Here is a 24,255-nt window from a genome sequence, read left to right on the forward strand (position 1 = left end):
GAACTCAAAATTAATAAAGTTTATGAAAGCATCTTTGTTATTAATGTTGAATTTTATGGCCTGCATTGCAAAATGTGTAGCTGAATCTTTGATGTCAGTTATAATATCATGTATCATCTCATGTACACATTTGGGAGAGTACTGTGCCAGCCTTCAGAAACGACCAAACTCCGAAATGATACCATTAGACACTACAGAGGCACAGTGACACAAATAAAGTGAGAGCCACGTCGTACTGCAGAAATCGATACCTTAGTTTCGCTCAGTTGTACTCAAGAAGAGCTTGACAAGAATCTGCTACGTCATCTCTGCCGTGGAAGTACGATACTCGATTGTACATGTAAAATTACGCCTGAGATAACCAGTCGGTTTAAAGTTTTGGGGAATAAAGACTGTACAGTTCACAAACGAGACACTCTTACTGGGAAGTTGACATTCTCTTATTATATCCCACACTACGTACCAGTATAACGATGTTGTGCACTATAAAATTACCACAGATACTGTTATTGGTTTCAGGGGCTTGTGGTAGCTACCGGAGCATGATAATTACACTACAAACTACTTTGTTTTTCTTACACTACTGGCCATTAAAATTGCTACACCACAAAGATGCAAAGATGACGTGCTACAGACGCGAAATTTAACCGACAGGAAGAAGGTGCTGTGATATGCAAATGATTAGCTTCTGAGAGCATTCATACAAGGTTGGCGCCGGTGGCGTCACCTACAACGTGTTGACGTGAGGAGACTTTTCAACCGATTTCTCTTACACAAACAGCAGTTGTCCGGCGTTGCCTGGTGAAACGCTGTTGTGATGCCTCGTGTAAGGAGGAAAAATGCGTAACTTCACGTTTCCGACTTTGATAAAGGACGGATTGTAGCCTATCGCAGATTGCGGTTTATGGTATCGCCACACTGCTGCTCGCGTTGGTCGAGATCCAATGATTGTTAGCAGAATATGGAATCGGTGGGTTCAGGAGGGTAATAAGGAACGCCTCGCATCACTAGCAGTCGAGATGACAGGCATCTTATCCGCATGACTGTAACGGATTGTGCACCCACGTCTCGATCCCTGAGTCAACAGATGGGGACGTTTGCAAGACAACAACCATCTGCACGAACATTTCGACGACGCTTGCAGCAGCATGGACTGTCAGCTCGGAGACCATGGCTGCGTTTACCCTTCACACTACATCACAGACAGGAGCGCCTCCGATGGTGTACTCAGCGACGAACCTGAGTGCACGAATGGCAAAACTTCATTTCTTCGGATTAATCCAGATTCTCTTTACAACATCATGATGATCGGATCCGTATTTGGCGACATCGTGGTGAACGCACATTGGAAGCGTGTATTCGTCATCGCCATACTGGCGTATCATCCGGCGTGGTGGTACGGGGTGCCATTGGTTACACGTCTCGGTCACCTCTTGTTCGCATTGGCAGCATTTTGAACAGTAGACGTTACATTTCAGGTATGTTACGACCCGTTACTCTACCCTTCATACGAGCCCTGCGAAACCCTACATTTCAGCAAGATAATGCACGACCGCATGTTGCAGGTCCTGTACGGGCCTTTCTGGACACAAAAAATGTTCGACTGCTACCCTGGCCAGCACAATCTCCAGACCTCTCACCAATTCAAAACATCTGATCAATGATGGCCGAGCAACTGACTCGTCACAATACGCCAGTCACTACTCTTGATGAACTGTGGTATCGTGTTCAAGCTGCATGGGCAGCTGTACTTCTACGCGCCATCCAAGCGCTGTTTGACTCAATGCCCAGGCGTATTAAGGCCGTTATTACGGCGAAAGGTGAATGTTCTGAGTACCGATTTCTCAGGAGCTATGCACGCAAATTACGTGAAAATGTAATCACATGCAATTCTAGTATAATATATTTGTCCAATGAATTCCCGTTTGTCATCTTAATTTCTTCTTGGTGTAGCAATTTTAATGGCCAGTAGTGTATGATATTAATAATGGATCTGACTATCACAATATCTGCAAGGTTTGTACGAATAACAGCCAACATAGACGATCTCAGCTTCAATGGAAAATGCTATGCACTATAGTATACTTTGGATAGAACATCAGATACTCGAACTCACAGCCCACAGCAACAAAATATAGTCTTCCATTGTATAACTCTGCTACACGACAATGCACTCACTAATCAACGATGTAACTATAATGTTCAAGTCTTTTATTAAAAAAAATGTATGATACGTCGTGCTTGATAATAACGTATAAATATCTATCAACTCCAAAATCACAACCACGTTGTGTATAACCTGCTAAATGCAGCGTGCTGGACAGTACTTTTAAGTAATATTAATTTTGTGTTGCACTTTCAGAGATATGATTCACTCTCTTTTTTTAACTGACGTTGTGAACGACAAATATCCTATCTACGTAGCAACCATCAGGACAAAGAAGAAGGGAGGAGGCTCCGCAGATTTATGTTGTACGCTGTATTGAAGCTACAGGGGGTGGGCTCTTCCACTATTTTAAGTAGCCCCAAACATTAGCAGACCACTGTTCACGACTGCTTGATGCTCCGTATTTACGTCTTTAGCGCCAAAGAAGGCAATTTCAAACTTTTACTGTCTGTAATACGCATTTTCTCAGGAAAAACAAAACTCATTTGGCCTCGTTAACCTAACTTGCTATTTTTTATGTGATATACTTAGAATAACAAGAAGAGGAGAATGTAATGTGAAAGGGATGCTTTCGCAATGCATTTTATTAAAGGGGATTTTATATTTGCATTGATGGTAAATTAAGATGGACCACAAAACCAGTGCTTGTTTGCTGCTGTAATTGCTTTTTGTTCCTCATATTTTCAGCTTTCAACTCGTAAGTACAACGTTTTTAATGTTCATGATTGCAAAAACTTTCATATGTGTCCTTATTACCCCATAGAAGAGTGCAGCGAGGAAAGAAGGAATGCGTCCCATCGTAACTTGTGCACGTCAATGAAGCTAACGATTGCTGAAAGGTCAAAGAAACTGAACTGCATATAAGTATACATCCACGTAGAATTCTGGTTTTATTAGGTAGTCACTTCATTAGTCTCACTTTAGGCTGCACATCTTCCTACTTGGAAATCTTACCACTGATGCGTCGCTTAATGTGTGTCCAATGGTAGCAATTTACGCGTTAGATAAAAATCTCCCAGCCTTGCGGAATGCTATAAATGTAGTGGAGGGACTGGTCTCTAACGCTTACGACTCCGGAAAATGTATGTTTTGCTTTAACATATATGTAAATTTTTCGTAATGGTACCTTAACCTGTGTAAGGATGCCCCTTTACCACGAAATATTTCTTTCCAGTAGCACTTCAAGTTTTTATGTTATAACCGTACATAGCACAAATGAAATGTGGGTTTACTTTTATTATATGCTTCATTCTGCTTTTCATGTATTCAACCTGTATTATTCTATACCATGCTTTGTGATATACCAGTAGTTAGTTACTGCGTTGCGTGTTCCATGTATCACTTGCATGAGAAAACGTAGTGACATCGAACGAGTCATTATATATTGACAAAACCATTTTGTGAATATGGCTCCATCCCGATTATTTATTAGTGTTTACATTTTTTAATCAACGACTGACAGAGGTTAATAATTCCTACTCATCGCCGTTTACACATCATGGTAATACATAATCTCATGCAGACTAAGAGGAATTGTGCAGGAGAAACATCTTCAGTTTAGTTTCCAATTTTACTTTCCTGTGTGTCAGGCATTTTATGTCAAAGGGTAAGTGATCATAACTTCCGTTTGCACCATTGCGAATCCCTGTTTGTGCTACAGACCACCTTAATGTGATATACCGAATGCCAATTTTTTCTTCTAGTATTATAATTACGTACATCAACGTTACTGTTGCAGTGCAGTACAACAAACTTCAAGAGGAAGTGACTATACTGTGGAGTGGGAAGATTGATACTCACAAACCGAGAAAAATGCAGGCACGACGAAAAGTGTGCTCACATAAATTTTCAGTGAAAGCCATCTTCAGAAAGGAAGCGAAGCACATACACACTTTCATACAATCATATCGACAAAACTGACGCACTTGTGAACGCTGTCTCCAGCTGTTCTATCTCTTTTTGACGAGTAGGAACTGCGAATAATTATCGGAGAGGGGAATTTAGGGGATTTGGTGCTGCCCCAACAACCGCGTGATGATATATCCATGTTATAACATCCACGATATATATTATTACGAGTAGAATATGTACGTGTGGATAATATTCATTCAATTATGCAATTTAAATGATTTAAATGATTTATTGGGAAAAGGAAAATCTTAATTAAAAAAGAAATCCTCTATCTTATGTTGGCCGCCATCTTAACTTTTATTATAGCGGGAAATTTATATTACTTGAAACAGTAAACTTTCAGTATTCCGATGTGTAAGAAATAAATGTGCACCGGTGGTACTGAACTCTATTTATAAAAGAAAAAATTAATCGAATCAGTCTGCATTTTCTAAGGACAGTGTTGATGGTATTTATTGTTGAACAAGATTTCATTGCTGATGTATGTGGCCAAAACTACACACGAATCACGGAGAAAAATATTTATGTTAGCTTACGTCAATGTTGTGTGCGGGCGGTATTCTGTGGTTCCCTTTCATGATCAGTTTGCTAAGAATAATTAAATCCATCGAAGCAAAATTATAAAAGCTCTGATGTACGATCTGTTATTTCAGTGACATGAACACAGCTTACAGTCAACATTATTACGCTACGTCAGGTGGAATTCTTGTGCAATTTGAACAAAATAATTATCCGCGGGAAGTTGTAGTTTGAATAATGCACTATACATGTGTCTAGTATTGTCAGTATAGTTTACAAAAAACAAATCAATGCAACTGCTAAAAAAATATAGTGAATTCAAACCGCAGAATCCATAGAGTATCGTATTATCCATATTCATTGGACTTGTCCATGTTGACGATACACAAAAACCGCCACAATGTGTTATGTTGGGGCGACACCACTGATACAGTGCGGCTCAGATGTCGGAGCGTTTGTCACATGGAAGGCAACTTAAAACGTGGGATAGAAGGAAAAGAACAGCCGCTAAAGAAATTAAGGCAAACCAAATGCAACAGTAATTCACGTATAGAAACGAAAATATTGCTTGAATTGCTACACTTACAAATGAAATGTGATTTTTTGAAACTGTGTGTTAAGATCTGATCGATTAATGCACCCTTGAACAGCGCAAGCTGAAACTACTGATGAATCAACTACGTCTCCATGCAATCGAAGCACCCTACACTGTCGAGATTGGACACCGTCGCTGTCAGAGTGACGTCACTAGGAAGTATCACCGTGGTAATCCAAGGAAGTGTCAATGCGGTGAAACTAATGTTTTGGACTAGTTAAGATGACGGACCACGGCTTCATGTTCGTGACATAATGACACCTCCCTTATTTTCTACCTGCAAGTAGCAACCCATGGAGGTAAAAAAGGAGGGGAGGTGGTATTACCCCCAAACTTGAACCCAGTGTCCGCTATCTTATCTAGTCATAAACATTAAGTTCACCGCATTCACACCTCCACAGTTCACCTCAGTTACAGTTTCCCATGATCATACTGACTGTGTCATGTTATTAGAGCAAATACGCATTCAAGAACAGGAAGTCTTCCGAAATTGCATTCCTGAACCTATGTAAGCTCTGTGGTTTTGCTCTTTAATACAGTTATTGCGCACACACGACATATATAATGAACAAGAAGCACTCTTAAGCAGTAGTCTTCTAAAGTTTTTGGGTATTGAAAATGGCCCCCACTCTGCCTTCAAAATACGTTCAGCGTAAGTCAGTAGTGTCAACTCCCTACTAATTTTACGTCCAAGTAGCAACCACGTTATATCAATATCGCTATATAACTTGAATACCAACGTATCAACCCGTTTTAAAATTCTCAAATAAGTAAATTGCCTTTCTTTCAAGAATAATCATCGTTGTCTTTAAGTAAAATACTGGAGATTATTTCACTCCTTTTTACTTTAAGAAATATGAAATGATTTCCTCTTTGGAAATTAACATATCTGAAATAATATTCTTTTTCCTTGGCAATCAATATCTCTGCTTTTTATAATGTGCCGAATTTTCTTTATTTAATCACTTTATGATATTACAAATTATTATTGGTTTTCTATAAAACTGAATTTCGTTTAGGTCAGACACTGCAGTCGTTTAGGAGAATTCCGTGTGGATATTATCCGCTTATTGAAACATATTTACACCGGCGTTTGATCAATTCGAGGTCACTTCGTGCGACGAAAATCGTCAAGTGATTTATTTGTTAGGGAACGTAGAATGTCGTGTGAGGTAGCGGTAATGGTTAAGGTATATTGCAGTTTGGGATTAGTTTCTCGTGGCTGTGGATTGTATGCCAAATAAGTTATTCTATAGTTCGAAAGCCACTCGTTTGTAGGCGATGCGTATTTCGGCTCGATTGGAGATTTTCCATTTTGTTGTGGCATTTAGGTTGCGTCATCATATCAAGTCTTTCTCTGAATTTAAAGGTAGAGAGTGAACGCACTACGGAAATATTTCGTTGTTGTATTAGTGGATTGGAAACTGAAAGCAAATACTTAGAAAACAGTGACTTTGCGATATTTTGTAAGAGCTTACTTTGGGACTTCAGCGACTGCGTCGATTTATCTTAGTTAATCTTTGGAAATCTCAGAAAAGTTACAAGGACTGTGTTATGTTTGTATTTAGGAGAACGGACAGTCTACAGTTGTATTATATGTCATGAGATGACTCTAGAGTTAGTAGAAAATTTGCATCTCTGGTCTTAGATGTTGTAGCTTTTGCTATAAACGCTTAATCGAAGAAGCCAGAACCATTGTTACTGAAGACATCCTAATTGCCTCTCCCATCGTGCGAACGCTGTGTTTAAAATTATTTCAATAGTAATGCGTCTGCAGAAAGTAAGCACCTGAAGTGGGATTAATTTTGTCCCTATTTTTAAGTGCTAATTTAAGAATATGGGACCTTGATAAACTGACTAAACCAGAGGTTGTACAGAGTTTCAGAAAGAGCATAAGGGAGGAATTGACAGGAATGGGGGAAAGAAATACAGTAGAAGACGAATGGGTAGCTCTGAGGGATGAAGTAGTGAAGGCAGCCGAGGATCAAATAGGTAAAAAGACAAGGGCTATTAGAACTCCTTGGGCAACAGAAGAAATATTGAATTGAATTGTTGAAAGGGGAAAATGTAAAAATGCAGTAAATGAAGCAGGCACAAAGGAATACAAACGTCTCAAAAAGGAGATCGACAGGAAATGCAAAATGGCTAAGCAAAGATGGCTAGAGGACAAATGTAAGGATGTAGTGGATTATCTCACTAGGGGTAAGATAGATACTGCCCAAAGAAAATTAAAGAGACCTTTGGAGAAAGGAGGACCACTTGCATCAATGTCAAGAGCTCAGATGGAAACCCAGTTCTAAGCAAGGAAGGGAAAGCAGAAAGGTGGAAGGAGTATATAGAGGGTCTATACAAGGGCGATGTACTTGAGGACAATGTTATGGAAATGGAAGAGGATGTAGATGAAGATGAAATGGGATATACGATATTGTGTGAAAAGTTTGACAGAGTACTGAAAGACCTGAGTCGAAACAAGGCTCCGGGAGTAGACAACATTCCATTAGAACTACTGACGGCCTTGGGAGTGCCAGTCCTGATGAAACTCTACTATCTGGTGAGCAAGATGTACGATACAGGCGAAATACCCTCAGACTTCAAGAACAATATAATAATTCCAATCCCAAAGAAAGCAGGTGTTGACAGATGTGAAAATTACAGAACTATCAGTTTAATAAGTCACAGCTGCAAAATACTAACACGAATTCTTTACAGACGAATGGAAAAACTGGTAGAAGCCGACCTTTAGGAAGATCAGTTTGAATTCCATATAAATGTTGGAACACGTGAGGCAATACTGACCTTACGACTTATCTTAGAAGAAAGATTAAGGAAAGGAAAACCAACGTTTCTAGCATTTGTAGAGTTAGAGAAACCTTTTGACAATGTTGACTGGAATACTCTCTTTCAAATTCTAAAGATGGCAGGGGTAAAATACAGGGAGCGAGAGGCTATTTACAATTTGTACAGAAACCAGATGCAGTTACAAGAGGTCGAGGGGCATGAAAGGGAAGCTGTGGTTGGGAAGGGAGTGAGACAGAGTTGTAGCCTCTCCCCGATGTTATTCACTCTGTATATTGATCAAGCACTAAAGGAAATAAAAGGAAAATTCGGAGTAGGTATTAAAATCCAGGTAGAAGAAACAAAAGCTTTGAGGTTCGACGATGACATTGTAATTTGGCCAGAGACAGCAAAGGACTTGGAAGAGCAGTTGAACGGAACGGACAGTGTCTTGAAAGGAGGGTGTAAGATGAACATCAACAAAAGCAAAACGAGGATAATGGAATGTAGTCAAATTAACTCTGGTGATGCTGAGGGAAGTAGATTAGGAAATGATACACTTAAAGTAGTAGAGGGGTTTTGCTATTTGGGGAGCAAAATAACTGATAATGGTTGAAGTAGAGAGGATATAAAATGTAGACTGGCAATGGCAAGGAAAACGTTTCCGAAGAAGAGAATTTTGTTAACATCGAGTATAGATTTAAGTGTTAGGAAGTCGTTTCTGAAAGTATTTGTATAGAGTGTAGCCCTGCATGGAAGTGAAACATGGACGAGAAATAGTTTGGACAAGAAGGGAATAGAAGCTTTCGAAATGTCGTGCTAAAGAAGAATGGTGGAGGTTAGATGGGTAGATCACATAACTAATGAGGAGCTATTGAATAAAATTGGGGAGATGAGGAGTTTGTGGCACAACTTGACTAGAAGAAGGGACCGGTTGGTAGGACATGTTCTGAGGCATCAAGCGATCACAAATTTAGCATTGTAGGGAAGCGTGGAGGATAAAACTCGTAGAGGGAGACCAAGAGATGAATACACTAAACAGATTCAGAAGGATGTAGGCTGCAGTAGGTACTGGGAGAGGAAGAAGCTTGCACAGGATTGAGTAGCATGGAGAGCTGCATCAAACCAGTCTCAGGACTGAAGACCACAACAACAACAACAACAACATTTTTTAGTCTAACCAGTTCAAAAGTGGTGATAGAAACCATGATTTTCATTTAATGTTTTTTTTTTCAGGCTAGAGTACTTCTTTCTGATAGCCCGGCACTCGTAAAATCAAAACTGCCTTGTGTCTGTACGTAAAACGAAACGGGTGATAAAAACTGAAAATTTTATGTTTTAAAAAACTAAAAATAGTGGCCCGAGTCCCCTTTGCCATATATTTCACATTTAATGATATTTTAAAAGTAAATTTCCGTTTTGTATCAAACGAATACTAATTAGCAAATAACGCACAATGGTATAAGTAAGTCAAAGATTTAATAAATAAAAATCTGGAACACGATAAAAAGAAAATCCTGCTACGTCATAAAAATCGGAGATATTGATAGCGAAGGAAAAACGAATATTATTTCAGGATGTTATGTTAAATACCTGTCAGCCATCTGGTTTTTCAACCTCATTTTATTTGGCTGTGATTTTCAGCTTTTTACTACGTTATCTTCAGGCAGCTGACCGATCTGTATCGAACAACCAATCCTGCAACCACCACTAAAGATATGGACATACAAAAAATATTATTTCAGGTTAGTTAATTTCCAAACAGAGAAATCACTTCACATTTCTTAAATTAAAAAGGAGCGATATTATCTCAAAGATTTTAGTTGAAGACAAAGAAATTATATTTCTTGAAAGAAATATAATTTACTAGTTTCTGAGAGTGTCAGAGTTGTAAAACGAATAAATACACTGGTATTCAAGTTATACGCTGATGCTGTTGTACCGTGGATGCTACATGGAGGTAAGAAAAGTAATCAGTGACACACCAGACTTAAACGGTACGTATTTTGATACCAGAAAGGGCGCCATTTTAAGCACCCAAAAACATTTGAAGACTGCTGTTCATGAGTGCTTCATGTTCGTTATATCTGTCATGTGTGTGCAATAACTGTTTTACGTACTATAAATCTGCGTGCTAGACGCACTGGACCTACATCTGGAGTTGTAATCTAGGGTGCGATTTCGTTTGACAGCAGAAGCACTCTCTTTGCTATCCCGCGCACCCTGACTGCAAAATTGTACATACATCCGGTGATTAGACCTGTCATGCTACCATTGATTAACAGGGTAACAATCACGCCGGCCGCTGTAGCAGAGCGGTTCTAGACGCTTCAGTCGGGAACCGCCTGCTTCAAATCCTGCCTCGCTCATGGTTGTGTGTGATGTCGTTATGTTAACTAGGTTTAAGTAGTTCTGAGTCTAGGGGACCGATTACCTCAGATGTTATGTCCCATAGTGCTTAGAGCCATTTGAACCATTTGATAACGCTCGCCCGTATACTGCCGTTATAACACAACAGACTCTACATGGTGTCAGCATGTTTCCTTTGGCTGTCTCCAGTCGAGCACAAAAGGGCGTCGTCGGGTAACAACTCCAGCGTCTTCCGCAACGTCCTGTATTGCCCAACCAAGTGCAAAAGGCGTGGAAGCCAACTCACAATTAAGATCCAGCACCTGTACAATACAATTCATAACACGTTTGCGTTTTGCGTTCAACATTGTAACGATTACACCGGTTATTAATGTACTAGCATTCCACATTTTCAATGGCTTACCTCAAGCTTACATTAACATTAATTTAGCAATGTTAATCACTTAAATACGTTATCCACACAAATATTTCATTACACCTCATCACATATTTTTTGTACTAATTTTCTTTTTTTTTCGTTAGTTTTTTTCCTGCACAGAGCCCCTTGCGGCTGCCAAATAATCTGAGAATTTCGCTGTTATCATTCGTATATTGTGCCGCCGCAAAGCGTATAACAACATGTTCATGAAGTACATCGTGCAACTGCTGACAAGAAGCACACTCGTCTTCATCGTTTAAATCTCCTTCTGGTGTATAGACCTGCACAGTAGTTTTCTTGGCATGAGTAGAATAAAAGAGTGCAATCATGATTTTATATGTTATGTTTAAAGTTTTGCTAGCTCCCGTGAAGTAATGCAGATATACTAACCAGTAACCATGAATGTGATTTTTGTTAACAATAAGAGAAAAACCTGAGAAAACATTTAATAAATTCTTGCAGATGACTCTGTTCCTCAAAGTTTTGTCGAAGTACTGCTCCATAACAAACGCGCGTAACAACGTAGAAAATCTAAAAGGGTTCCAAAGTAGAGAAGTGTGGACAATATTACCGCCTTAGAAGTAAGAAATTACATGTAACATTAAAACTTTTGCAGATGTTGTTACATGCGTTTGTTAGAGTTTGAAACTGAGCCAGTGACACTATGCCTGTGCACGCTGCCTGCTGTGACCAGTGTCAACGGGAAGCGAGCACAAAGGGGTGACCGGCGGCAGTTCTACAAACCCACAGGGAATAATAGCGAAAACGCAGCATGCAATGCGAAGGATCACCTACTGCACTATGCCTGTATACCTGGAGGCCTTATTCGACATTGTGAAGAGGCTGTTCCAGCAGCTGCTGAAGGAACATGGAGCAAACAACTGGAGATCGTAGTGGTTGGAATTTTGTAATGAACTATGCCTGTTGACTAAGGTCTTAGATTAATCCCTCAACTCGCAAAGAGGGTGCAAGTTTTTTGCTAATAGTATCTATTTATTGATTTTGCATTGGCAAGTGCTCTGCTTGGATCGTCGGAAAGGTTCTTTAAGAAGCTGCGTCTATCGCAAACAATGAATCGCAACAAAAGAGAAATTGACAGGCAGTACCTTTCCCCAGAAAGCGTACTGAGTTGCCTACTAAGGAAAACCACCTTCTACCTTACCTCCCTTCAAAAATCGTAACACTCGGCTTCGTACTTCTTTACTTCCCTGACAACACCTTGACTTATTTCTGGTCAGATGAAAGGAAATACCTTTTAATTCAGTAATTTAAATTTTATTTCATTTTTCTCGTTTGGCTTACCATGGTGAAGAATAACGCACAGACAATTGCTTTCTGGAATATACTGTGCAGTCGTTAAGGTTTCGTATTACTTTCCCCATTGTAATTCTTACAAAATAAAGTCTATTTATCCCACATTTTAATTAATATGGTGCTATTTGCCACGCCTACCCGCTAAGTACCGTTATATCTTCAATTGCAATTTTGGAACTTTGTCTCCTGAATGATAAAGAGTGCGAAATGGACGAAGACGTGGACGGTATTCTATGCCCTATTTTGTTGTTCTTCGTAGGGAGTCATCCTGGGCGTATATTTTAGCAAGAGCCTCTATTGCTTGTCTTTGTGCTTGTAAAATCACAGCTTGGCCAGCAACCAACCGAGACTCTTTGGAGCATTATGGCCAGAGCCCTTAACCCGCCTCGGGATTTTAATGATATAACGCCCCAATTGGAAAAATTTGACTCTTTCTGCCTGAAGAGGACATCCATTAACGTTATTAAACTTATTCATCAAGGGCAATAATTGCTTGCGTTAGCGTTAGAGTGGACCAACTTATTGCTGACTTGCTTAATTTACGAAGCTCCTTATCTTGAATAAATCTCCCTGTTTTGCTGAAATTTCGATCATTTGTCCGTCTGTAAATGTACATCATATCTACCGATTTCCGTCATATTCACTTAATTCCTATGGGGTACGTCGTTTTCTTATTTTTATTTCTATTTTTTGTCTTACTTTTTATTAATTACTTCCGAGCACAGTTATTTGGATATATGTGAGCAATTTTTAAGCTATGTGTTAATGTACGATATTGGTAGAACTGAAATTAGTTTCAGCGAAAAGCTTTACTTAACGAGAATACTACAGAATACATAGTTAAATACAACACTGTCTTACCTCAAGTCTCTAGGACGAAATTGGCAACCAATTCGTTTTATGAAACTTTAACAAAGGACTATTTCATTTTTGAGTTTCTAAAACAAAAATGTCAAAGTCTTTGATGTGTTTGTCACGTGCAACCGAATTTCGTTAACAGAGGAGTTACACAATACCTAGATTACATAAATAATTTTACTGTAGCTGTAGTGATTTCATCGACGATATCCCAGTTACTCAGTTAACGTCTGACGGCCGTAACATCGCTCAAATGTGGAGCCTCCTGCTCTTCCAGTTACATCTTACTTTGACCGGTTGAATGAAAAAGTTACGAAAACATCTGCGTATTTTCCCAGCCAAATATTTCCGCGGTGCGGTAAAATAATTAGACCCACGGAGTTACGAATACTGATGGCGGAGGCACGCGCGGAAATTAATTTTCCTTCCTGTTTAAATGACCACCAACTTTTTCTGGTTATGTCCGCTTTAATTTCCACTGAAATATACCTGAGCTAGGAAGAGTAAATTATACGATTAAGTTTCACTTTCAGATCTTTTCTATCGTTTGTTGACACAGAGAAACGACACTTCATGTTGTTATCTGCAGCGAACACCTGCTGTATTCTGACTTCATAATTCCTCAATGGCTTGGCTATCGCGTGCTATAAAAATAAAATACCACTCCGAATCCTTATTGCTGATCCAGAAAAGGAAATTAAACGGGAAAGCATTTTCTTCAGTGAACCTCACCGTATTTTGGAACTACAGAATATGCTACGATATGGCAGTGCCCGTATTATTCCGAATTACGATGCATTGTTTTCTTGGACATGCATGTATGTCGAAAGAAACATAGCATGGTAATTCAGAATAACAGAGGCACTACCATATGTTTTTATCCTACGACACGGGCAAGCGATTTTTAAGTAAAGTATCTCTCCTATATGGGAATATATATAATGGTTGTAAGAGTACAGGTTCTATACACATGGGTGACGACATATGGAAGTTTGAGTGTGGTCGTGTGTCGTGCTCGGATAGCCTAATGGTTAGTCTGCCTTGGGCAGGGCATCAGTGCGGACCGCGCTCGGTCGTCCACGCCGCTGCGAGCGAGGAGTCTTTAATTTCCCGTCACTGCGCTTCTCAGTCGAACAAGCTACAATGGCCAACTCTTACTGGAAGAACACTCTTAAGTTCACTTTCTCAAATGAATACGCACGACCCAAAGAACTGGCCGTCGAATGCTTCCTACGCGAAGGTGTGAAGATCCCCCATAACGATCTCATTAGCATACATCTATCAATCATTAGCAAGGTCGTTTATGTTAAGATGACTTCCGACGCTGCGTGCAACAAGATTATTCAACGGAAGTGACATGGACTAAAATTCTGACACTCCGACGGCAACGTCGGGCCTGTGGATGTCGACTTGGTCTTCGAACGATCCGTGTATTCCAACTGCCTTTCGAAGTGAATGAAGATGAAGTAGCGCGGCACTAAGCCCCTACGGAAAAGTCCAGAGTCACATAGTCGAGACATGCGCACAGTTAACGACTTGTCCGGTGCTTAGTGGTGTGAGACAAGTCCGAATAGATCTCAAACGTCGCGTCCCATCGTACATTTCTATCGGCGGCTGCCGTGCGTTCGTCATTTGCGACGGGCAACCTCGAACATGTTCCGTATGTGGCAAAGAAGGCCACGTCCGTAATGAACACCTGCAACGCCGCATCACACAACTATGGCACGACGAAACCAACTGTGACCGAACCACAACCGCCCTTCCAATCACCTATGCGGTGACACCGCACGTTCAGCCCTCACAAGACTCATATCACGAGCGTCTCTCTGGTCCGACACACCCGGAGGAGTCCTGCACCTTGACACCAGCGATGCCGCCCGTGAACATGACCAACAGCCGGACACACCCACGCTAGAAGATCACATGGATACCAATGACAGTGTTCTGGAGAATGACGACCGCATCATAGCACCCGCGGCTATTGTACCGGAACGACGTGAATGTCTTCCTTCCTCAGACACCGAAACTCATTGCCGAAAGCATAAGCCGCCCAAACGACGAAAATAACGCCGCAAGACATCAGAATCGGCGATTGAGCCCCCTCCGCAGGACGAAGAGATGGCACATCACTCTGACGGAGTACACGATAACTCTTTCTCCTCTGCCACGGAGACGCGTCATCCACAAGACGGTGATCCGTCTAACAGAGATCGTGAGCAAGCCCCGGGCCCAGAAGCCATAGATCTTAGCAAGTCCGTCGTCACCGACGCAACTGAGCCGACTCGGCCAGCGCTCACCATTGTTAAAACTGATGGACATTTGTTATGGGCGGATGACATGGATTCCCCACCTCCACCTGATGCGGAAATGACATCTGCTCCTCCGTTAGACCAACACTGAAATGGAGGATGTTTATACCACGACTCCAGCGACTTCTACGGACTTCCAGACGCCACTACGACATTCTTCACCAGCTACGAACCTATCGACAGCACGGATCCCACGTCAGGCATACCGAATAGCTACAATCTGGCGAAACATGGATGAACGGTATCGGATGCCATATTCCTTGACTTCCGCAAAGCGTTTGACTCGGTGCCCCACTGCAGACTCCTAACTAAGGTACGAGCATATGGGATTGGTTCCAAAGTATGTGAATGGTTCGAAGACTTCTCAAGTAATAGAACCTAGTACGTTGTCCTCGATGGTGAGTGTTAATCGAGGGTGAGGGAAGTGCCCCAGAGCGATATGAAGTGGGACAAGCATGTAATGGAAGTTGTGGCGAAAGCGGATAGTCGTCTTCGGTTCTTTGGTAGAATTTTGGGAAGATGTGTTTCATCTGTGAAGGAGACCGCTTATAAAACACTAATGCGACCTATTCTTGAGTACTGCTCCAGCGTTTGGGATCCCTGTCAGGTCGAGTTGTGGGAGGATATAGATGCAATTGAGACGCGGGTTGCTAGATTTGTTACTGGTAGGTTTGATCATCACGCGAGTGTTACGGAAATGCTTCAGGAACTGGGGTGGGAGTCTCTAGAGGATAGGCTAGAGGAAAGGAGGCGTCCTTTTCGTGAATTGCTACTGAAGAAATTTAGAGAACCAGCATTTGAGGCTGACTCCACTACAATTTTACTGCCCCCAACTTACATTTCGCGGGAAGACCACAAAGATAAGATAACAGAGATTAGAGCTCGTACAGAGGCATATAGGCAGTCATTTTTCCCTCGTTCTGCTTGGAACAGGGAGAGAAGATGCTAGTGGTGGCACGAGGTATCCTCCGCCAGGCACCATATGGTGGATTTCGGAGTATGTATGTAGATGTAGATCTCATTGTAGGTGCAGATTTCAACTGTGTTCTCGAGCGTACAGACCAATATCCTCATTTCACCACAAGTCCGGAACTTCGCTTCCTCGTCCGACACCTTCGTCTCCTCTACACTTGTAGAGCGGTACACAGGGGCCGCCCACGGCATACACACATCACGAGCCACTCCGCAAGCCGACTCGTTAGAATACATATCTCTGACGCTCTGATCTCCGTTCCCCTCGACGGGGAACGTTGGCCGTCTGCCTTGCCGGATCATGACATATACATTTGTACCATGAACTCACGAAGGCAACCTATATGGCGCAGTGCAGAACCTGAGAAACACATCGTCACGCTACGGCGAGACCCTGAATGTCGACAACAGGTCACCGACACGTGTCACACTGGTGCTCGGCGCATCATGCGTTAAGAGACGACACTGCAGTGGTGGTTACTGTGCGCCAAACTGGCCATCCGACGCTCCTTGACACACTATGGCAGAGCCAAAGCCAGATGGAATCACCACACAACTGATTTATACTATAGCGCTCTACGGGAGCTCATCAATCTTCCTCCATTCCCGGATCGTCTAAAAGAAGCACAACGAAACAAGGCAAAGATTTTAACCTTCACCAGGTGCCGTCTATAGGGCACCATTGTACTACTACACATCGAGGATACGTGGTTCAAATAGCTCTGAGCACTATAGGACTTAACGGTGGAGGTCATCAGTCCCCTAGATCTTAGAAGTCCTTAAAAATAACTAACCTAAGGACATCACCCACATCTATGCCCGAGGCAGGATTCGAAACTGCGACGCGCGGTTCCAGTCTGTAGCACCTAGAACCCCTTGGCCACCCCGGGCCGGCATCCAAGATAGGATTGACGGTACAGAACCTTCTATGCATCATATTGTTCAAAATGTTCATCGACGCCCACAGGCTTTTAAAACAACTTTAGATCTATCTGATGGACGACAGCTGACTTTAGGAAGCTACCATTGCTGATGCCTTCAGAAGGCACTACAGACTTTTATATCAAGAAGTACCTGCAAGTGCAGAGGCCATTGCTGAAGTTGCCCAGGGTATACATTGTACACTAAATGCCGTGGCTGAAACCCCCCTGACTGCGGAAGTGACCACCGACGACGTCCATGGCACTGTGGCCAAAGAGTCGGTCTCTCGGCCCGGATGGTTTACCTCTCGAATTTTACACAACCTTCCACCTGCCACGATGGAGAGACGTGTACTGGCAACTTTTGTCCGGCGTGGCGGTCCCACCACAAATCTTAATGGAAGGCTTACTCGTACCAGTCCCGAAACCTGCAGTAGAAACACAGCTCGACAGTTATCGGCCGATCACGTTACTCAATTCCGACTTCAAGATTTTCACACACCTTCTAACAGTGTAACTCAGACATGTCTTACGAGACATTGTTTCCCACAATCAAACATCACTGGGCAGCAATCATAATGTAAAACAGCCCTCAGTGAATATCGAGATGTGATCTCTGTGGCAACACACTCACGTTTAACAGGCGCTATAATCTCCATCAACTTCAAATAAGCGTTTGACCTCGTCAATCATGCATTCCTCAACGTAGTGATGAACCGGATGGCGATTCCCCCAACATTCAAGCAAGTGATTATGCAGCTCCTTCGTGGGGCAATGTCCAGGCTTCTCGTCAACGGCAGACTTACAGAACCTATACGGATTAAACTCTCAGTACGGCAGGGTTGCCCACCGTCTACGGTGCTTTGTGCCATTGCAATGAAACATTTTGTTTGTGGATTACGGCGACGTTTTAAGGTATTCCACTCCGAGCCTACTCGGACGACATGCTACTCGTCGTACGTTCAGCGGTCGACGTACAAGTTGCGATGCAGTGGATTATCCGTTACAATGCAGGGGCAGGGAGCACTAAAGGGTCGTAAAATTATCCGCCATGAAGATGGGCTGCAGTCTTCCCGCAGACAGCGTAGTCCCCTTTCAAATGATGGACACCCTTCGCTGTCTCGGTTGGTGTACAAGCGAGACATTCATGCACCTCGGCGATCAATTTTCGGGCGCTCCTGCAACGAATCCGGACCAGCATACAAAATCACATGCTACGCCCGTTGAATATGTGCCAGAGAGTCATCTTCGTTAATACCCATCTGGCAGCCCGTTTATCCCACATCGCGCAGATTCTGCGCATCGCTGGAACAATGGCAGCCAGACTACAGGCAGCATTCGAGTATTTTATATGTTCTGGACACATCTTCAGAATCCAGTATCAAGCTCTCACCTTACCGAAGCGAGATGGTGATCTCGACCTGGTTGTGGGAGAGCCAGGACTATGGCACGATACACGAACACTATGCTCCGGTTGTGGAAAAGCCAAAATGCTAGTTTTACTGGAATGTTGACCACCGAGGTCGCACCTGTCTCGAGATGCCCACCTACGTCTTTGACGCACATCCCACCTCCGATGTCGCACATCGACCGTTTCTTTTTGGAATACAGACACATTTTCACCGAGCTCCCCAGGACCAGAAGACGATCACCCGCGACATCTACTGCCTTCTCCGAAAGTCCCCACCACGAAACCCCGTCGGAGCACGTCACCCTCAGGTTTCATCGTCTATACTTTGGAAAACGATCCACCAACCATACCACATCACTGACACCACCGCTACGTGGCACCTTCTCGTCAACGGCAAATATACTACAAGACAGAAACTACATCGCATAGCGCTGGTGGACTCACCTCTGTGCCTCAGGTGCAATGTGGAAAATGGTTCCAATAGCTCTAATCACTATGGGACTTAACATCTGAGGTCATCAGTCCCCAAGACTTAGAACTACTTAAACCCAACTAACCTAAGTATATCTCACAGATCCACCGCCGAGGCAGGATTCCAACCTGCCACCGTAACAGCAGCGCAGTTCCGGACTGAAGTGCCTAGGAACCGCTCGGCCACAGATCCGGCAAGTGCAATGTCGAAGATACAGATTTACGTCGTTTAGAGTGTGGTCCAGCAGCAGCTGTCTGGACCCTCGTACAGAAGATTGTGGCTTTGTACCTCCGAGTACCACCACATCTCCTACCATGACGATATATCCTGACACGATCCGCTTTCCATCGTCTAAGTGACACGCTATCACATGGATCAGTGGCATGGCTATCAACTACCTCTTCCTGCACGACATCGGCTATCCGCCGGACTTTTGGACACGCCTTAAAGTACATAACCACACCCTTCACCAACATCGACACTATCGGGCCACTTTCGCGAACTATTTACAGAGTATTTTCTCCAACCCGCCTCGGAGCAGGAATCTCTAGGAATCACTACGTGCCAGCCAAAACTGGACGATCCCACGTTCCCCTCCTAAAAAAATTTGCTCTGAGCACTATAGGACTTAACAGAGGAGGTCATCAGTCCCATAGAGCTTAGAACTACTTAAACACAACCAACCTAAGGACATCACACACATCCATGCCCGAGGCAGGATTCGAACCTGTGACTATAGCTGTCGCCTCGTTCCAGACTGAAGCGCCTAAAACCGCTCGGCCACTCTGGTCGGCTCCCATCTAATGGTCAATGATAGAATGGACGTTGCTTTGAGAGCGCGACGAAGTAGAGCATGGCGTGGAAAGTATTCCTAATTTCTTTCACTTCTCCTTTCTCCTCCTCTTCTAAAGTGTTCCCCCTTACACATGTTTATCCATTTCACGCATAGCTCTATCTGCAGCCTATGTGATTTCTTTCTCCTGTGCTCCCTTACAAGAATAAAATTGGAAAAAAGAGTTGGCTTGCTGTTGGTGAGTCTATATATTTATTTACGTTTACACAAAAGAAAGGATGTTGGGAAAATATACCTATTTATGTTTTATGTTTTCAAGGAATACTGGAATATTGTTTTATTTTATGAAGAACAACATCCTTTATTTTCATACAGAAGATTTTTTTATTTGTTTTCACATTACCTGCAACTTTTGATCACGTAGTAGGTGTTTGTTCTTTTTTTCACAAAGAAAAAAAGTCGGAAGAGCATATATAATCCCATGTTGTTAATTATTATCATTATCAAGTGAAACACAAGACTGGGATAATGTAAAATATATTAGTTTATTTATTTATTTGTAGGTGGCCAAAGATAAATACTAAATTATTGTTGTAACCGCAGAAAAGCCAAGTCTAAATGCAGTTGTTCTCAGACGATACACCAGAAATCATACGGGGAGATAGAGTTAACAGGGGACGCCAGGCGTGTCAGAGGGGTCACAAAAGATAACGACGCAGCCAAATAGCCGAGGCGACGGTCCAAGCGGCCAGGCAGCTGCGCGTGATAAGCAAGGAAGCAGACTCAGCTATTAAGATAAACAGGGCGCTCTGGGCAGGTCCCTTAATAAACAATTACTTGCAGTATCAACACTCTTGGCTAGAGGGAGAAGTCTGGGAGCGGAGAGAGAAAGAAAGAGGGCCCTAGGTGGGGACCGCACTACGTCATGAGGAGCCAATGAAGGGCTCAGGACGCCGTGCGTGACCATATAGGGAGAGGCCCCTCTACCCCTCCACCCAGCTTCTGAAGAAAAGTACTGAAGTTAATACTAAAACAATCCCTAATAAGGAAAAGTTGCACTCGACGCTACGTCATGCCAAGCGCTGGCGGGGTCGAAGGGGAAGAGCTAACAAAACTCGGAGGCACGCCGCTCCGGGGATCTCTCTCTCTCGGGTTTAGGCAGCGACGGTAGTCAGCGTGAGTAGCAGCCGACTTGGGCTGAGGGCGGGCTGCAGGCAGACAGTTGGAGATAGTCGCCGATGAGCGTTTAGGCAGCGACCGCGGGACTCTGACGTAGGGTGCTAGTGTGGGCAGCAAAGTGCTGGAAAGTTCTATCAGGCAGCCAGAACGGTGGAAGTCAGTCACCGTCTCTGTAATGGGCTTGGCTATTCTGTAGGAACAATCACTACGCAGTTAGGGTGATCTGTATTCTTTATGAATAAATTAGAACTTTTATAACGTCCATACGAGTTTACTTCTACCAACATCCTAGCCTTGTACCTTCACACCAGGGAATTTAACATCTTAGCCAGATCAAAAGTCTCCCTCTCAATTAGGTCAACCGGCTAATTCCCGTTTACGAACCGTGTCGCTCAATCCCTCGCAAAACCCACGCTTGGGACGCGACATAAATAAAAGTTTTGGTGCCAGGTGTGGGGTACCACAAAGGCATTTAGGCAAAAAGGAGATAGGAGCCAGTAGATTTTGCTACAGCGACTGTGGCAATTAGCAGGAAGTTGTGGCGACTCGCAACTTTCAGCATTAGTAGCCCCACTACGACAGAGTCCAGAGAAGTAGTCCTCGCGGGTGCAGGGCAACGCAGGATAGCGGCAGCACGACGCGGAGCGACGAGGCACAGAGGTGCCTAAGCAGCCAGCGTTCGAGACCGGGGGTCCGGGCCGAGCAGCGGCAGCAGCCGTAGCAGCGGCAGCCGACGCGAGCGACGGGGTCGGCACAGCCCAGCAGAGCGGCGGCCGACGCATCGCGGCAGCGCGGAACAGCGCGGGCATAGAGAGCACAGAGACAGCGCGGAGCAGCGCGGCACAACGCGGGACAACGCGGATCAGCGGAACAGACGGCGCACCACAAGAGAAGCGGTACATATAAAATTATATTAAGAATTTTGTATCTTGTATTGTAAAGTGCTAACATAGTTAAGTTGGTAAGATGGCCCAAACTAACGAAGTTCCGTCATCCTCCAGTAGCGGTAAGATCTCAGTGAAAGAAGCCTTGTGTATAGTTCCAAAAGTGTTCGAAGGAAATAAGAGAGATCTTAGGGAGTTTATTGAAAATGTAGACGCTGCATTTGAACTTGTGAAACCGGAGGAACACGAAACGTTACTGAAGTTTGTTAAAGCCAAAATAACCGGAGAGGCCAGATCGAGGCTGCAAGTAAGGGAACGCACTGGGACATGGCAGGAAGTAAAACATGTTCTAGAGGAAAATTATGCGAGTAAGCGTACCATTGACTACTACGCGTGCAAGATATTTCAATCGAGACAGGGACAAGGAGAGCCAATTGCGACATGGGCAAGCCGAATAGATGAAATGCAAAGGGATTTCAGGGAAGCAGTAAGCAGAGTTACGGCTAGGGAGAACTTAAAGGGCGCAATAGAATTGGTTGATTCACTAGGAAGGACATGCTTTATACAAGGGTTAAGCAATGATAGAATACAGACGATAGTAAGAAGTAGAGGCGATGAAATCACGCTAGCAGCGGCCGTGGAACTAGCATTGCAAGAAGAAAGTGCAATACTGTCAATGAAAGAGCGGGGACTAGACCCAAGAGTAACTTTCAACCTGGGAAAGGAAACGGTGAAGAATACCAGAGATATTAGAGATTTGAAATGTTTCAATTGTGGATTGAGAGGGCACATGGCAAGCAAGTGTAGAAAGAATAGGCCAGAGGGAAGAGTACGGATAATGACGGGCAAAGAGTTTACGAATTTTTGTTACGGGTGCGACAAGCCAGGACATACAGACGCGGAATGCCGGGTAAGATTAAGAAAAATTCAGCCGATAGATACAAGAGACTTTAGAGGAAATCATAGGGAAGCTGATGGAGGGTTACGAGAGTGGAGGTGCCCACAATGTAATCTACCAGGGAACTGTGGAGTTCCGTGTACGAGGGTAAAAGACGTTGCTTGTTTCAAGTGTAAGCGGCCGGGACATTACGCGAAAGATTGTCACGCAGGGCCCTGGCACGCATGGAGAAAAGGCAGGGTGCCAGTATCGAGCAAAACCGGTAAAGTGGTGCAGGGAAACTAAGAGGCGGCAAGCCCACACAGTCGGGCCTTGTTGCGATAGGTAAACCCTCAGTTAGGGTAATCGACTGTGCAACAGAAAATGACGTTTTGGTTTTATACTGCATAGAATTAAAAAGATATTTGAAGTTGCTAATAGACACTGGAGCACAGTTGTGTCTGCTCAAGAGAACGAGTATTCCGATAAATAGTACACTTGCAATTAATGAAGCGGAAAGGCTTCGGCTAAAAGGTGTAACCAGTGAGGCCGTCAGCACAATAGGTACGGTACAGGTACACTTAAGTGTGGACGGTTCTCAGCAAGTAGGGCAAAAATTTCACGTGTACGGGAGAGGATTAGATATTCCGTACGACGGACTGATAGGCAGAAATTTCTTGACAGAGCATAGAGTTAAGTTAGACTATGCAGGTAAAATAGTGAGACTAAAAGGGCGAGATATACCCTTAGTAGTAGAGGAAGAGCCAAAGGGACATGAGAACGAACAAGATTCAGAAGTAGGCGGGGAAATAGGGCCCCGAGAGGAAAAAATAATGTTATTAAAGGTGGAAGGAAATGTAAAAAGGTGAATCGAAAAGGAAATGATTATTCCTAGGCAGGAGATTGCACAAGGGGTACATGTACCTGAAGCGTTAGTAAAAGTGCGAAATGGGAAATGCATAGTAAGTGCATTAAACTTGTCAGAAGACAGAGTGCAGTTAGGAAACGTCAGGTTAATGACGGAAGAATTAGAAAAAGTAGGGAAAATACGCGAAGTAAAATGTTGTACTAATGTCATAGGAAAGACAGAAAGTCGTACTAGTGTGTTGCGAAGGCAATTAAGAATGGATCATTTGAACGCTGAAGAGAAAAGCGCTCTAGCAGAGGTTTGCGCGGAATACGGAGATGTATTTCATCTACCAGGGGACAACCTGTCCTATACTTCCGCAGTGAAGCACAGAATACCGATTGCACCGGAACACGCGGGAAAGGTAGTAAACGCTAGACCGTACAGGATCCCGGAAGCGCAAAAGGAAGTGCTAAGGGAGCAAATAGAGCAGATGCTAAGAGATGACATAATTGTCGAGAGTAAGAGCGCTTGGAACGCACCGTTACTGTTAGTTCCAAAGAAGCTAGACGCTAGTGGCAAACAGAAATGGAGAATCGTAGTGGACTACAGAAGATTAAATGATATCAATGTAGGCGATGCATTTCCACTACCGAATATCTCC

This window comes from Schistocerca gregaria, chromosome 7 (assembly GCF_023897955.1).
Source record: "Schistocerca gregaria isolate iqSchGreg1 chromosome 7, iqSchGreg1.2, whole genome shotgun sequence".
NCBI lineage: Eukaryota > Metazoa > Arthropoda > Insecta > Orthoptera > Acrididae > Schistocerca > Schistocerca gregaria.